Genomic DNA, 17,644 nt, shown 5'->3' on the forward strand with positions numbered 1-17,644 from the left:
CCAGGTCCTAAATGCACCTTTACCATCCGACAACATTTTACATGTATGTCGGAAAATCTCGTGTATTGCATATCCTGCCGCAGATGCTCCCATCTCTACATCGGTGAAACCGGTCGAAGTCTCAGAAGTCGACTTGGTGAGCATTTGCGAAGCATACGCAAGAACACTCCTGGATTTCCTGTGGCCCAACATTTCAACTCTACGGGCCACAGTATCACAGATGTCCAGGTGCGTGGTATGCGTTTGTGTAGTGGCACCAACATCCAGCGAAAACAACAGGAGATGAGGCTGATTTTTCGGCTAGGAACAGTGCAGCCGCATGGACTAAACATAAACTTCAGCTACATTTAAACAATGCACGCGCAATTTTTCTACGTGCGCGCGTCCATCTAACGTAGTTACAAATCTACTGCGTATTTTAACGGTTTTTTAACGGTTTTTTACACTGAGGAAGGGTCATATACCCGAAACGTCTGTGTTTTCATGAACATTTTTGACACTTTCCGATATTTATACATCCAGTATCGCTTCAATCGTTTTTAACCGGCAGAAAGCTTGAGAGCTTATAAGGGGATGTAGGCCAAGATGGCCTGTTTTTATTATAGTTTAACGCAATGTCCGAGTTGATCTTCCCCAGCCTAACTGGCAGCCTAACTGGCACAAAGCTTGTAATGAGAGCTTATTTGGGGATGTAGGCCAAGACAGCCTGTTAATCTTATAGTCAAATGATGATGATGCTGTCTTACATATTTTGTTTGAGATATTTCTGACAGTATAGACAAACTGAATATTTTGTCTCCACTCCACAACAAATAACAACACAGCATCGCTGAACCAAATACCGATATACAGCCTAACTGGTACCAAGACTGATTGCTTATTCGGAGAAGTAGGCCATATATTTTGTGTATTAATTTTCGGAGCTGATGTCCCCCAGCCTAACTGGTACCAAGACTGATTGCTTATTCGGAGAAGTAGGCCATATATTTTGTGTATTAATTAAAGTGTTGTGGCCCACCAGCCCTACTGGCTCTAGCAAATGACTTGTACGTGTGGAGAAAGCTTTATCCTTGGTTGCTTTTCAAGGATTTGTCATGTTAATTGTAAATTGTTTGTGGTATATAGTGTTCGGGTTGGTTCTCGCCAGGCCCTCCCAAAATAAACTTATTTGGTTCAGCGATGCTGTGTTGTTATTTATTGTGGAGTGGAGACAAAATATTCAGTTTGTCTATACTGTCAGAAATATCTCAAACAAAATATGTAAGACAGCATCAAAATTCGAAAAACGAATTTTAAAAATTGGCCGTCGTATAGTTCACTTTCTCTCGAATATGCAGAATGTGGCTATTTCACGCTGTTGTTTTGTGACCTTTTGTAAACAACGGCAAAGAAATGAACAAAGAATTATAACGTACGCATACACAGCCATGGTACTCGTTGCCGTTGCCGTTAAAGTTTGCTTAATTAAACTCCCTAAAACCGAACAAACAGCCAAATAATGAACAGCCAAACGAACATGAAACGAAAGCCCGGCCGAACAAAAAGACGGCTAAGAGTGCAGAAAACATCTCTGCTATGAAATGATGCCTTGATAATCTCTTGTTTCTTCAGGTATAGTGTTCAATTAGCACAGCAGTGCTAAATACCATGACACTGAGACAAAGTGATATATCTATTGATCCTCATTACGTGATTCTCTAAAATCGTATAACCTTCGTAGCAGTGGTTTACTTTTCGAGGTCACGAGAAGTTGTGAACAACTGGGACACGAGGCGAGGAAAAAAAAAGTTATGGGGAGTGGGTAAGGGGATAAAAGCACTCTTTTCCGCCTCATCTCGTACTTTTTGTTCCGTTCTTTTACCCATTCTTGTTGGCAGGGCCTCTCATTCTCAGATTCCACGGGCCTCTTTCGTTCCAAGAAAGCAAACGACTGCTTCGCTGATTAAAGCTTCCACAAAGTTTAACATTAAATCCTTTATACACAGGGAAGTCCTTCATTTAAGGTAAACGGGACGTGTCGTTGGATAGCATGTCCGTGTGTTCAACAATAGCTGTCACCTGTAACCTTCTCGTTCTATTTTAGTCTCAACGTATGTGTCTTGGTATTTTTCCAATTTGTTGTTTTTTCAGACATAACAGCCCTAAAATAGAACATCTGGCAATGCTTTTACTCTACGCCAGCGGTGCATTTACTAATTTGATTAAGGTATCGATGTGTTCATTACATTTATGAACAAAGAATCGGTTCTTTATATTTCAATGCTGGAATATTTTTCTGATGCATGTTAAGAAACAAACATTGACATTAGGGTTGAGACCATCCATAGTGAATTAAGTCGTTACGGTAATATCAAAGCGTTCCGCTGCTAGTTATCTTTCAACAAAGTTCTTATCGCTGCTGAAAACACCACAAAGCTAATTAGTGCATTTCTCAGTTTTGTACCTTATCTTTGAAATGCAGTTTAAAACACAAGACGTGGTAATACTGTTCGAAAACTATTGTGAGAAATCGGCTATCTTTAAAACGAGGAACGGGTAATCGGGGAACGGGTAATCGGAAAACGGGTAATCGGGGAATGGGAATGGAGAACGGGGAATCGGAGAATGAGAATGGGGAACGGGGAACGGGGAACGGGGAACGGAGAACGGAGAACGGGGAACGGGGAACGGGGAACGGGGAACGAGGAACGGGGAACGGGGAACGGGGAACGGGAAATCTTTAAAATGAGGAATCTTTGAAAGCGGGAATCTTTAAAATGGGGAATCTTTAAAACGGGGAATATTTAAAAGCGGGAATCTTTAAAACGGGGAATCTTTAAAAGCGGAAATCTTTAAAATAGGGAATCTTTGAAAGCGGGAATCTTTAAAACGGGCAATCTTTAAAACGGGGAATCTTTAAAAGCGGGAATCTTTAAAATGGGGAATCTTTAAAAGCGGGAATCTTTAAAATTGGGAATCTTTAAAAGCGGGAATCTTTAAAACGGGGAATTTTTAAAAGCGGGAATCTTTAAAATGGGGAATCTTTAAATGCGGGAATCTTTAAAATGGGGAATCTTTAAAAGCGGAAATCTTTTAAATAGGGAATCTTTGAAAGCGGGAATCTTTAAAACGGGCAATCTTTAAAAGCGGGAATCTTTAAAATGGGGAATCTTTAAAAGCGGGAATCTTTAAAGTGGGGAATCTTTAAAAGCGGGAATCTTTAAAACGAGGAATCTTTAAAAGCGGGAATCTTTAAAACGGGGAATTTTTAAAAGCGGGAATCTTTAAAATGGGGAATCTTTAAAAGCGGGAATCTTTAAAAGCGAGAATCTTTAAAATGGGGGAATCTTTAAATGCGGGAATCTTTAAAATGGGGAATCTTTAAAAGCGGGAATCTTTAAAAGCGCGAATCTTTAAAAGCGGGAATCTTTAAAAGCGAGAATCTTTAAAATGGGGAATCTTTAAATGCGGGAATCTTTAAAATGGGGAATCTTTAAAAGCGGGAATCTTTAAAAGCGCGAATCTTTAAAACGGGGAATCTTTAAAGTGGGGAATATTTAATAGCGTTAATCTTTACTGAAAAGTGAACGAGAATCTCTCAGTTTCCCACCGGAAGCTATTTATTCTGTCACATCTATCAACTCAATAGGTACAGAGACAGTTGTGGAATTTATTCATTGTAATTTTATTGCACGCTATTAAAGCACATCGGTTTAGCGGGATAGTGGAGCGGTTCAAATCTCGATTCTCACTCTTTGAGATCCGCTAGACCGACCAAAGAATCGAACCGCCTGGATTTATCTTAACTCCGGACTGTGACCTTTTGTTTCGTAGCGATGGATATTTGTCGTAGCCTTATCATGTGCTAATGGAGGGACTTACGACTTAACGACAAATATATGGCAGGGTAAACACGTTTTTGGTTGTTTAATCGATAAATCAACAGTCCCCTAAATCTGGTTTTCACATGACGTCGCTAAAATTCAAACTATAAAACTATTAATCATCCTGAGATTTTACTTTCATGATGTGTAAGAGCAGCTGAAAACTATTAGTCATACAAATTTTTGCTCCAAGTGGGTTCTTGGTTTTGTAATAGACTACGCTTGAATTTCTAAGCTTTTGCGTGACGCGGCATTTACATGACTGGCAAGAAAGCTGTCATGTTGGTTAAAAGAGTGACTTATTTCGGAGAATTTGGCTATCTGAACAGTTCATGTATTAGAAAAAGTATTATTTTTAAAATGTTTTTGAGTTCCTGAAGAGATAAATTCACGCTTTTGTGGCAAAACTCAGTGACAGATGTTTCTGTTGGTTTCCAGCCGCCATTCGGATGGGCGCCAGCATGGCGTCTCCATCAAAATCTCTATAAATTTGGATAAAAAAATTCTCCGCATATCTTGCGTAAGAAACATTGCTGTGACCTGAATCTTGGCGAAAGTCTTTGCATATTTACCTTTTTTCTCTTCAAGATTCTGGGCTTTATCATTTGAACTGTTTTGATTTTGATTTTGATTTATTTTGAATGGCGTGACACTGAAAACCAGCAATAAAGTAATTCGATGCTCGATGCCCGAACGATGTGACGGCGAATTTCGCGTATAATCCGTCATTGCGTGCTTAATGATACCTCTTTCTACGCCACGCAGTCATGCGAAGACAATTTCAAAGTGTCCATTGCATTCACTTTAAGGAAGAAAGAATCGGTCGCTTTGAAGGTCTTCCACAGTTTAAGTGGAATGATCTCGGCGAACAAGATGTGATAGGGGAAGGGTCGTTTGGAGCCGTTTTTATCACAAAAACCAGGAACAAGGACGGAAAGTCGAAACAGTGGTTGACAAGAAATCACCCGCTTTTAAAGATTCCCGCTTTTAAAGATTCCCGGTTTTAAAGATTCCCGGTTTTAAAGATTCCCGCTTTTAAAAATTCCCCATTTGAAAGATTCCCGCTTTTAAAGATTCCCCGTTCCCCGTTCCCCGTTCCTCGTTTTAAAGATTCCCGCTTTTAAAGATTCCCCATTTTAAAGATTCCCGCTTTTAAAGATTTCCCATTTTAAAGATTCCCCGTTTCCCGTTTCCCGTTCCCCGTTTCCCGTTCCCCGTTCCCCGTTCCCCGTTCGCCGTTCGCCGTTCCCCGTTCCCCGTTCCCCGTTCTCCGTTCCCCGTTCGCCGTTCCCCGTTTCCCGTTCTCCGTTTCCCGTTCTCCGTTTCCCGTTCTCCGTTCTCCGTTCCCCGTTCCCCGTTCCCCGTTCCTCGTCCCTCGTTCCTCGTTTCCCGTTTCCCGTTTCCCGTTTCCCGTTTCCCGTTTCCCGTTTCCCGTTTCCCGTTCCCCGTTCTCCGTTTCCCGTTTCCCGTTCCCCGTTCCCCGTTCCCCGTTCCCCGTTCTTCAATTATCCGATTCCCCGTTCCCCGTTTTAATCGTTGATTTCTAACTGAGGAGAAATTTTATCCATAGTGGACAATTCAATCTCACCTGGTTTCTTTGAACTGACATTGTATCCCAAAAATCTTTTTTAAATTAGCTCTTATGACCATTACTTAATATACTCGCTGTTTGACGCTTTGGATGTTCTGCAATTCTCTGCGAGTCTTCCTTCTGACCCTGTCGCAGAAAATAGAAAAAGTGATCATATCAACCGGGTTAGAAATTTAAGAAATTGGTTAAAAATGTTCCGCTGAATAGTAATACTCCTTCATTAAAGACAGTTTGTTAACGGATAAAAATTCCCGATTCTCAATATTATTTTACACACCTTTTATTTAAAATAAGAACTCCATTCATGCTCAAATAAAAATCCATTTCCCGCTTAAAATAATTGTAAAATGCAACCTCGTTATGTAGAACAAACGGTAAAATCTACACTACTCTTCTTTTACTGTAACTCTTGAATTAAGGAGTAATCAAAGTCCCTCCGAAGGAAGGAGACAGGAGGTAACTTTGCATGTGTGTTGACAGCTAATGTTAGCTCAAGACTAAGCCTGCTGGTGGTTATGTTATTAAAAGTCTCTTTATGGCTTACCTTGATTAAAATCTCCTTACCGGGTTATAACCTCTGTTTCGAGAAATCGCGTCTTATCTACACTGACTTGCATTAACTTATATTCCATGACATTAGAAGACACGCCTTTAAGGCTGAGCACATACCATCACGGAACTAGTTGCGAAACGAGTTTATAGCACACAGACGTGAACTTCTATTGTTATAAAGTGCTGATCATTTTGACTCTTTACACATGGCGCAGTTTGTGTATTTTACTGTTTTGTTGGTGTTTTGTGGAACAGGGGACTCACTGGAAACCACTACCAGCCCTCAACAACAAAATACTGGCGATACCAAGGACTTATGTGAGGTACAAAGTTGAATATCAATTGCCTCTTTTAAAGAAAATGAACCTGTTGAACATGAGATGTAAAGACATTTTGTATAATTTACAGTGTTTTTCATTTCTATCAGCTCAGTTTCGGATTGAGGAGAAAAGGCTTACATTTCTAGTCCCAAATCGAGGCTGAACTCTCAGATAAGTTAGGCAAAGCGATGTAAGAATGTTTGCTACCTAAGTCATTGTAAATTCTCTCAAGGAATTTTGATGATCTCGGTGTTGCTCTCACCAAGAGTCGGCTTCGCAAACAAACAAACATTGTTATCAGAATTAGAGGAACATATTTGACCTAATTAAGAGAGGTGCAGGCTGACATTCTATATGTCTGATGTAGATATCAAGAACGTGACTATTGAGTCTAAATTGAGGGGATTTTTTCTCGTTAAAGCAGACCTACAAAGCCACAATTCATATGACAGACACGCTGACACTGAAATAACAAGTGACTGATACCGCTGAGGCAGTAAGAGACGAAGATGCAGATTGTTTTTCATCCAAAAATATATATGGACATATATAAGAAACATTTTGTTCTCGTGTTGTTTAAGTTTAAAATTGTGCATGTTTTGCTTTTTTGTTAGAAATAACTCCTAGATAATTCTTCAAAGAAACGTCTGTGCCACTCCCAGTAAGAATCTGCTTCACAAATGAGCAAACATTTGTTATGTAAGAATTAGAGGAACATATTTGACCGATTAAGAAATAGCCGATCAAGAACGTGACTATTGTCTTAAAATTGACAGGATTTTTTCTTGTCGAAGCAGTCCCGCAAGGTCAGAAGTCTAATGACAGACCCACTGACATTAACATCACTGTTAGAACGAGTCAATGATATCGCTGAGGCAGTAAGAGACAAAAATGCAGATTGTTTTTTTTTTTATGCCACTATATCTATCAGCATAAGAAACATTTTGTTCTCATGTTGTTTAAGTTTCACACTGCGTTTCTTAGTCCAATGAATGTATTTGTTGCTTTGCTCTTAGAAATCCATATCTACCCATGGATTTCCGGGTATTCCAGGATCCAATGGTATGCCGGGAATGCCTGGCATTCCGGGGCCACAAGGACCGCAGGGAAGAGATGGAGTTAACGGACAGACTGGTGACAAGGGATTGCAAGGAATGCTGGGACAAAAGGGAGCGAAAGGAAATGAAGGCCCTCGTGGGAAGAGCGGACCGCCAGGAATGATGGGAATAAAAGGAGCGCGGGGAACTGTGGGCGATCAAGGAATAAAAGGCGATAAGGGAGAGAAAGGAGAAAGCGTGACAAGTCCTTCTAGTGCAGTGCCACAAACTAACTGGAAACAATGTGTGTGGAAAAATCTGAATGATGATCGAGATAGCGGTAAGATCAAGGTAAGAGAGAAATGTTCCGATTGTCAATGGTTATGAGCAAAATTAGTATTATCATCTGATATAAGTTAAACTTCAGATTCAGAATCCGAGAAGGATTTATGTCAGAGAGAATCATGCTGTTATTAACCGAAGTATTTTGTCAGCTGGATTCATATCATGCTGACGAAACTGATATTACATTTTTAAGATAATGAGAAGTGGAATGGTGACTTGCGTATTGGAGTACTGAGCATCCATTCTCATTTATTCTTTTATCATTACTTAGCAAGACAAATGTGACATAAGAATCTCTGTTACGTCCACATACTACGTAAGGAAGAATCGTCGAAAACTCAGAAACTTCATACCATCATACTAGATACACAATTCCAGTCCAAAGATAGGTCGAAGCCCAGGTTTTCTACAATAATAAACCAAAAACATGAGAATCAGTGAAAAATAGAGCCAATAAGCCAAAAATAACACGCACAAAACCCTTACCGACTGTTTCGTTCTAAACAGGTAAACAATACGGCATGATAATAAAACACCTACGTCTACTTCTTTAGTTCAGCTATTTGGTGTTCAAATTTGGCGACTCAAAAATTCAACCAAGAGCAAGCTTTCTAACACATGACCAAGCACGCCGGATGAGGGTCCGCAATAGGTGCGCAACGATTGTACCACCTTACAGAGTATAAGCAGGAGCCATAATCGGGGACGGAGACCGTAAGTCTCGGGATTCGCGTGCACCTATGATATGGGACAATTTTTCTATTTTTAGAACAAATTGCGCCATCCTGACGTCATATATCCGCGCGGATTCACGCACGTGTCGGGGGCTCTCGCGTGGATGTTGTCACGTTGTGTGATCAAATGGTGAGAGTTGAGAGATTCTTTTGCGTATTTTTCACAGCGATGGCAGGGAATAAGGCAGGGAATACGAACCAGGGCGCTTATATGTAGTTTTATGCTCTGAGCTAACGGAAAAGGTGGGTTTTTCAGGGTCGAAAACAAGACTTCAATCTCGCGCTGGGAATGAATACTAAGATATGCTCACGCTAGTTGTAAGCTTACGCGTATGTTTTTGCGTTTGTTCTGACTTAAGAATATAGCAAGAAAACTCTACACTCTGGTATCGAGTTAATTTGTGAGTTTCTCAGACAATGGTTCATCATAACCAAAACCTGTTTTGACGGTTTCTTATTGTTTCTGCTTGTTTGGTGAGTTTGCAAAAGTTTTTGAAAGGAAAGTCTGACACGTACAATTAGCTCATTTGCATAGTGCAGCTCGTGCACTTTCAAGTCCGAGTCGGTGTTTGAATTGTCAACAAATCTTAACAAAGATTTCTTTCGTTATCTTTTGTGCTGAGATGCTGGAACAAATTTCACGAACGCAAAAAAGGCCGCTAACATCATGTGTGTTTCTTCAACATAAGCATAGTGAAGTTTTACACTGCGAAAATGAAAATAGACAAGGAGTTTTGATAGCTCGATCAACAAACTCGAAATCGTTATTCCAAGTTGATTAAAGAAAGCGTCATCGTAACTTTGCTGATTATTTCTGCTTTATTCACATATTTCCAGCTTAGCTTTTAATATGTTCTCAAACATTTATCAATCTTAAACATATTTAAAAACTATAGAGTTATTGTTTGAGTTCGATGTACGCTTTCACACGAAAGAGCGGCGGAAGCACAATTTGTCATGTTTACTGACTGTACTGAAAACACGCATCGGCGGGCGCTCTCATTCATGACAACAGAGAATTTACTAGATTTTTACACGAATAAACTGAGCAGTATCTACGGACGTGAAGTTATTGGGCCTTGGATGAAACATCAAGCATTGCTTAAAATTCAAGCGAAACTCAAACTAGCAATTATTTTGTTTTACTTTTCGGTCGCGATGGACTGACAAATTCCTCGCAAGTGTGTGGCAAGAGGAGCTAGGAAACTATGAAGCCCTGAAGCTCTGCTATATCTAAATATATCCAGCTAGTTTTTTGCTGCGTAATGGAAAAGCTGTTAATCTTCAACATATGTGAAATTTAAAGTGGAGTAATTTACAGCTCATGTAAAAGAAGCATCCGTCGGAACACAACTTGGTCAGCGATATATATAAGCTTACAGCAGAACATACGTAAATTCGACACTGTCTTACTTCACTCAAACTGGAGCAGCTTACGACGAAAATACTTTAGCAAAATTCCAACAGACGTGAACGCGTTGAGTTGTGGGCCAAACACATGAAAATTTTCGGGAATTTCGGACGCCATTTCCTCCGCGCGACATCCGCAAAAATGCTCGCAGCGTGTACGCGCGTGTGCCGCAGGCTATGGCGCAATTTGTTCTAAAAATAGAATTATTGTCCCATATCATGGGGACAACCCTAATACTAGAAATGGCGCGCGCTTACGGTTTCCGTCCCCGATTATGGCTCCTGTCTGCAGAATATCCGAGGCCACCTTGATGGTTTTTCGTGGCTGGTAAAGAACCGGGCTTACTTCGGTTCAGCTCAAAACACTCAACTCCTTGAGATGTTTTTCGCAAGGACAGAATTGTTGGCCCTAACTGTCGTTGATTCTCTGGTCTCCGTGGCCAAAAAAGAGACCGAGATAGAACTAGGTCGTCCTCTGTAGCTGTGCGGGATTTTTACTCTCGACCGATACGAGCTCGCTTAAGTCGAACAGTTTCCTCATCTGCTCATTGTAAATTGGTTTCTTATGGACTACGCCGGCAATTATGCCTGTTTTCCTGAGGCCTTTAACAAATGCTCAAATAATTTATTTGCCTGGTCAGAGATAGTGGAAAACGGTTTGTTGTGCGGTGGCGTGCGAAGGAAACGGTCAATGGCGGCTCTTATGGATTTCGTGGATGAACTTTTGTAATACGTGCCATCTTTCTTCCTCGCAGAAGTGTAAAAACATTTCAAACAAACATTCAGTTGTTCTTTTGACATTTCTTACCTCGGTTTGGAAAATTTGATGCCACCAGGACTAGTAAGCCATTCTGTTAAGGTAAACATTGTTTTTGTTGCATAATCTTGATGAATGCGTAAAATCTCGACGGTCATATTTTCATTTTGCAACTTTTGAGGGAAACTTAACGTATACGTACCGTTAAATAATCTGATCTCGAACTTTGTGGCTTTTTTGTTGTTACTGGGACGGCATTGTCCATAATTTCCTGTATTTCTTCTGTAGATAGCTCACCGAATCTGCTTTTCTCATCCATTTTTTTGGCGACGAAACTTGGCTTCCCGCGAAAACGTTTATGCCGAGCGACATTTACCGCATTCATTTCCATATAACGTCAAACGCAGGTATACTGGCTGGTAACCGAGATCCAGTGAACCAATCAGAAAGCTACAATTGCATTATCCGAGGTTGAGAATTTAATAAATAAACAATAGCCTCCATTAGGCGTGAAATTATGCACGGATATTTGTTCGAGGACATTATCTGTTCCCAAAAAGCCAACAGTTTTCCAACATGCAGATAATGTCCAAGGCCAAATATCAGAGCACGTTTTCGCGCCAAATGGAGACTATTGTGTTTATTGTCCTTCAAATATTTTTTTGCCACATGCGCAGCTTGGAAAATTGGGGGATGTCACTCGGATATTCCCCAGTTTTAGCTGGGGGACATTCAGTCACGTGACTCGCTTAGACTAATCGCGCGCGAGATAACATACATGATGGGTTATAATCCGGGGTTTCTGTTGTAAATACTCCATATCTCATGAATTTAAATATCCTGTATCCCATTAATTCTGTTACCTATATATCCCGTATCCGGCGAAGAGCCCTGCTGGGGCCTCTGGAATCAGAATTAAGTTTTCAAAATTTGAGTACAATTGCTGCAAATCTTTTAAAATCTGAAAAGAAGTTTTTTTAGTGTGGAAATGGTATGAGTAAGATATCATATTAACCAGCTGGTTTGTTAACAGGGTGGCGAAAGTGATATTACTTCTTGTAGCCAGTTAATAATAAGTGGAATACTGGCGGCTCTTTTCCTATTATTCTTTGATATATCACTTCCATATTATTCAGGCTTGCAGTTTGTAAGACGGTGTCTTACAAGAGCCTAGTTGTAGCATGGTATCCAGGAGTCTTCCATAGATTAGGCTCGATTTCCATCCTTTTTGTGAGCGCGCGTTTCTTGCCCCAATCCACCCCGTTCTCCGGGAGGAGGATTAACAAGCGGACTCCCTAAACGGCTGGAATTCGAGCCTACAAGGAGAAGATCTTTTATAATTATTGTTGGGATACCAAGAGGAAGCTCACTGTTAAGAAAAAAAGTCTCGGATGTAATTTAACTTAGGTCGGAGAGTTTGATAATTCCGGTACTTATAAGGAGTCAAAAATGTCAATTGATCTCGCACTGTTGATTGAGGACACCGCAAATGAAGGAAAAGCATTGCAAATAGAACAGAGACACTTCCTGTTCAACCAGCACAACTGATTGTTGCCTGACCTGTAAATTTTTACGAGTTTATATGCACATTAAATCCTTTGTTAAACGACCCCACAAGCTCTGTAGCTTTGAAAACAATTGTTTTAAAATAAAGGTTGAAGCGTGGTCTCACTTCATGCCATGAGTATAAATGATATCATGACTGCATCAACATAATATGTTTTCACTTTGTTTACACAGGACTGTTCATTCAATAAGCTGTAGTCTGATACAGCGATCAAAGTCTCATTCCAGGGAAATATGAGAGTCATTGGTTCTGGAAAGTGTAACCGGTGGTTCTTCAAGTTTAATGGCAACGAATGCAGTGGGCCAATGACAGTCGAAGCTGTTGTGTACAACCATTGGCCATCATCTGCTGGGAATTCCAATCTGCTTCATCATCGATCATTTGAGGGATACTGTGAAAACATTCCACAGGGCACGGTTAGAGTGGAATTATGGGTAGGATCTTGTCCTAGTGGCCATACTTTGGGTGAAGCTTACACTGGATGGGAATCGGTGTCCCGGATAATGATTGAAGAATTGTCTAGGCCCCAGTCCTAATTGATCAGTTTTTATTATCGAGATCATTGCTGCTTTAGTTGCAATCCAGAACTGACATATTTGTGTGCTTGTGTGCTATTAGTGAAACTTGTTTAGCTACAGAAACAGTTAGAAGTAAGTAAATGTGACGAGTCTGCAGTAAACATTTTCTAAAATAGAAAATTCACGAAGCTTCATTTCTAGTTTGCACTGTAATTAATTAATAATGAGAAACGTAGTGCTTGCATTTAAGGCCAAGATTTAATTCTAAATAAAGATACTCCTTTAGGAATACGTTTGCCAGTTAAATCCATGTTCGCACAAAACTGATTTTGCTCGGTATGTTGGTTACTCTACAGGTTGCAGGTTTATTGCACTGATGTCTCACGGTTGTTTTTTGTTCAGTTCTCAATGTACCATGTAACTTTATAAGTGCTGTATTATTATAGTCATTTATTAGCACGGCTAGGAAGGCGTTATAAATTTGCTAGCGTCTTGTCGGTGAAACTTCGTAACGTCTTGTACTGAGTCTATAGAAATAGCTTTAAAGGAAGATACTGCGCTTGAAAATGGAATCGTTTTTCACCTATATTTTTAAGAATCATATAATCTTGCTGTGGTGTCTTCGACCCAATACACTAAACAACTCGGTTCATAACAACACGTGTTAATCGTTTGACAGCTCGAGACCACATGCTCGCTACAATATATCCCATAATAATAAAACAGTCACAATGAACATACGGGACGCTACACTTGCGGTGTTGTTTATGGCAATAAACAGCTTTAGATTAAAAAGCGAGAACACTTCTTCCTTGCCTTGTAACCTCTCCTTGTCGTAATTTTCGGTTCAGCTCACATGTTTGTGTTTGAAGTTTTTCCTCCTCTGGTCACGTAACGTGAGAATATACAGTGCATTTACGTCAATAAAGACGAGTACAATGAAGCCCTAAAAAACGCAATCATATCAACGGGATTGGTTCAGTGTATATCACTAAATTGTGACTCACGCGTTTATTCCTGTTGAAAATGTACTAAACAGAACTGGGCTATTTTATGGTAACTGAAAACAATCTTTTTCAGTTTCTATTTACATTTTACTATTCACCTAATCTGATGTTGGAGTGGAAGTATTAAAAGGGTAAATATATAAAGAAAACAAAGGTTGGAAGTCCAAAATATGGTCCTGGCGGCCTTGGTCACATTAACGAGGTGTTTGTTTTAACTCGGATTCTAGATACGAAATTGTTAGATCTTTTAAGCTTTTGCCGGGGCCAATGTGTTGGTCGTCTTTTAAAGAGACAGGGTGATCGTAAACCAAATTTTAACTTTTTATTTTCTTTGTCATTCCATGTAATTTTCCTGCCACCGATAAAAAACGCACAATTTGAACTGTAGAGAAATAGCAAACAAAGAATCAAACAATCAAACAAAACAGGTAACATTGCTACTGTTAGCAGCAGCCTGGACACGTTCTCTCTTTTCACAAAGTTATTATTACTTCTAAAAACACGCCACAACAAATCTATAGATTGTTTCTCCATTCTGGAATCTTTCTTTTTTCATTGAAACACAAAAAGATAAACAGTATTCTGTTTAATAGTATCTATAAAAACATTCTCGATCGCGATTGGTTCTTCGCGCGCCTAGTTGTCATGTAATTAGCGCCATCCCATAGAGCGGTTTTCAATTGAGTGTCGAAGTAATTAGGCAGTTACTTTGGTTTTGGTTTTGGTTTTACCATGGTTTGAGATTGGCTGAGTAGTCTAATGACGCTCTAATCGGTAAGTAATTGGTTTAGTTTTGGTTTTACGACACTCAATTGAAAACTGCTCTAGATGTTCAACTAGACGCTTGCTGCGTGTACCCAGCCGACAGTTGTTATACTGAGAAGCACAAGCTATATTGCAATTGAGATAAATGTTCTGCATTTGAAGTCGTACGAAATTCAATCGAATGGATGTGCTCAAGCTATTCTGCCTTTGATTGCATTTCTTGGAATCGATTAATAGCTTAATACTAGTTTGCAGGTCTTCAGGGAGTGAAATGAGTCAAGATCTTTATATCAGCCTATGAACGTTTCAGTCTATTTTCCTTAGCATTTGTCGTTGTTGCTGTTGTTTTTGCGTTTCCCAAGCAAGCGAGACATTTTGAATTTCAGATCGAGTTATGGCGGTGCCTGACATTGAGCTACGAACGCGTTTGGCGAAAAACATATACTTATCTCATGATTTTTAACCCATTCAGAAGTTAAAGTATTGAGAAAATTGCTTATGTAAATGCTTGTTTGCTCAATACAGATAATCAGTCGTCTACATAGCCGAAGTAAGTTCCAGATGTTTACACTGTTTTCCGGCCGCAATGTTGGTTTCCACGGAGGTACACCAACAAGGCGGCTCCATACTGTATGGGCTCTGTAAATTTGTGCAAAATATTTCGACGAATATCTGAGGTTTGGCAAAACGCACAGACTTAAAAATTAGCTAAGTGTCATCTTTATTAATCTCCTATAACATGACAGTTTCTTGACTTTATCCACTAAATGGTGTTCGAATAATTCTTTTATTGCATCAGGATTGCGTGACAGTGCAAGTAGAGAATTGTTTTGCTGGGGTCAACATTCATTAGTTTCTTTCAGCTTAAATGTACAATAATTCGCTACATGGGTTTCATTCTTGTAAAGACGCATAACTCTGTTAGAAGAAAATAACGAGAGAATATCGTTTAGTTCGAGATTTTAACTTTATTATACTTAACGAAGTTTCTCAGAACGTTTTACCTAGGTGTAATCGGACAGATACATTCGTAAACAAATTCTCAAACCTTTCTGCTCTTGTTGCTCAGACGTTCTTGAGTTCGTGCTGGGATTCTACTTGGTTCACGACCACGTCTAAAAATACGATGACGTTTCTAAGATGCTTTTTATCAAGTTGAAGAGTTGATAGACCCGGTTGATAGCTCCTTTGGTATAACATGATTCTTGATAAATTCACTCAAAATGTTCGCTCGAAATTTATCTCTCATAGGGCTTGCAGACCGACCCGTTCCGAAAACGCTTAACTTCCTTTAGTGTTGGTCTACCTCGAACGGCATGTTCGTTTGTATGTGATTTCATCGCCCGCGAAATCATGGAATACGTGCTAACTTTTCACGTCGACAACTTTTGTAAATTCCATGTGCTGCACGCATGCACAGGTGACGCATGTGCCTTAGAAACCAGACGGCGATTTTTGAATGAACGTGGAAAAAAAAAAAAAAAAAATGGAGCCGAAATTTAAACCCAGGCCTCACTACCTGGGTAATTACAGGTATCTAATTACAACTTTTTGTAATCGAATACCTGTAATTGGATACCTGCGCCCTTCGCACGGCAATTACATGAGCTTTTATTTTTTTATTTTATTTTTATTTTTTTCTTGTTGCGTGACGACTAGCGTGACATCATTTAATATGTGTTTATATCTGAATAGTGTATTTCCATTGGGTTTCGAGCACATCACGCGATCGATCCCTTCACGCTGCTGTTCGAACTTTTTTTATTTTTTTATTTTTTTTATTTTTTATTTTTTATTTTTAATGTTATTGCCTTACAGAACACAGAATAAATGATTACAGTACTAGATACTACTTGGGAATAACTACCTACAGAGCTGACATTAACTATTGTACCAGACGAAACTTATTATTCTTACAATACTATACTTACAATGTTCACACTAATAGTGTTTACAGCACCTTTTAATCCACAAAAATAAATCTAACACATTACAATAAAAAGAAAAAAAAACAAAAAACAATGAAGATGGTACAAAAGGGAAGAAAATGAAACAAGTGTTTCAAGTGTATTGTTAGGTTGATTACGTATAGCATTACTAGTATGTGAGAGCGAAGATAAAGAGCAGATTGCTGTGAAAAGCTTGTAGGTGACAGCGTATGTACGAGATGGTTGGCAAAGTTGAGAGCTGCAAACGCTTCAGAGGAAGTGATGCTATCTATCAGTAGGTATATATTCTGCAAGAGGTTCCCATTTTTCCATGTCGCCGCTTTTTGTCTCCAACTCGAGCCTTGATTTCAGAAAGCGTAGATAATGGTCATGAGCTTTTATGGCTACCTTTGAATGTCTATTGCAGGCTTTTAAACGAGAGCTTTACTGGCTTCTTTGCCTAAAAAAATGTTCTCAAAAGACTTTCAATTTCGAAATTTGCTATTGATACGATTGTCTCGAATTTTTCCTCATGGCGTAAGCAAATGCATGGATCCTGCTTTGGGTCAATACATCAAACTTCAAACCTATCAGGCGTCAGTCTAACTTAATATATTTTCCCTATTTCGTTTCCCTTTCTTTCTCACTAGCAAAAAATTAGTAACGTAATTTCTAGTTAAATTCCATTTTAGAACTTCAAAGAAAACCACTGAAGTAAAGTCTTAACAATGTAATTGGTGTAAAATGGTATGTTTTATTGGCAGGGCCATTTAACACACGGCCTCTTCCGTCTTTGCGCATCTCGCCTTTAGGTCTGATTCCTAAGAAAACGCCTGGAGAATATCGCTGAATTCATCACCTGTCTTTTCCATTTGGTAAATCTGTTAAGTCTCACATTCCTAAAATCACGTCTAGCGTTCATTACGCATCAATAGACGATGCTGTCAGATTAATACGGCGCACAGGCAGGGGCTGCGCGTTAGCCAAAACAGACATGAAAAACGCTTTTCGCTTAATCCCGGTTTCACCAACCGATTATGATCTGTTAGGAATGTTTTGGGAGAATCAATTCTATAATGATCGATGCCTCCCTATGGGGTGTGCAAGCTCCTGTAAGATTTTTGAAACATTCAGTTCAGCTTTAGAGTGGATTGCCCGACATAAATTAGGAATTCCGGGCATTTTGCATATCTTAGATGATTTCCTTATTATTGAGCCCGACCATTCGACTTGCTCCAATAGCCTCTCTA

General features: G+C 39.5%; 2 pseudogenes across 2 annotated transcripts in view; both read left to right on the plus strand.

Moving 5' to 3' along the window:
- Positions 1-5,919: 5,919 nt before the first annotated feature.
- On the plus strand, positions 5,920-13,075 carry LOC145467486 (uncharacterized; annotated as a pseudogene). Its single transcript, XR_014042057.1, has 3 exons — positions 5,920-6,329; positions 7,343-7,714; positions 12,350-13,075. The product of XR_014042057.1 is annotated as an uncharacterized LOC145467486 (transcript).
- The window catches only part of LOC145467435 (uncharacterized), a 267,594-nt pseudogene continuing 256,330 nt past the window's right edge, over positions 6,381-17,644 (plus strand). The window contains exon 1 of the transcript XR_014042050.1: positions 6,381-6,415. The product of XR_014042050.1 is annotated as an uncharacterized LOC145467435 (transcript). The remainder of the gene's footprint in view (positions 6,416-17,644) is intronic.

The sequence above is a fragment of the Orbicella franksi genome, chromosome 14, assembly GCF_964199315.1.
Source record: "Orbicella franksi chromosome 14, jaOrbFran1.1, whole genome shotgun sequence".
NCBI lineage: Eukaryota > Metazoa > Cnidaria > Anthozoa > Scleractinia > Merulinidae > Orbicella > Orbicella franksi.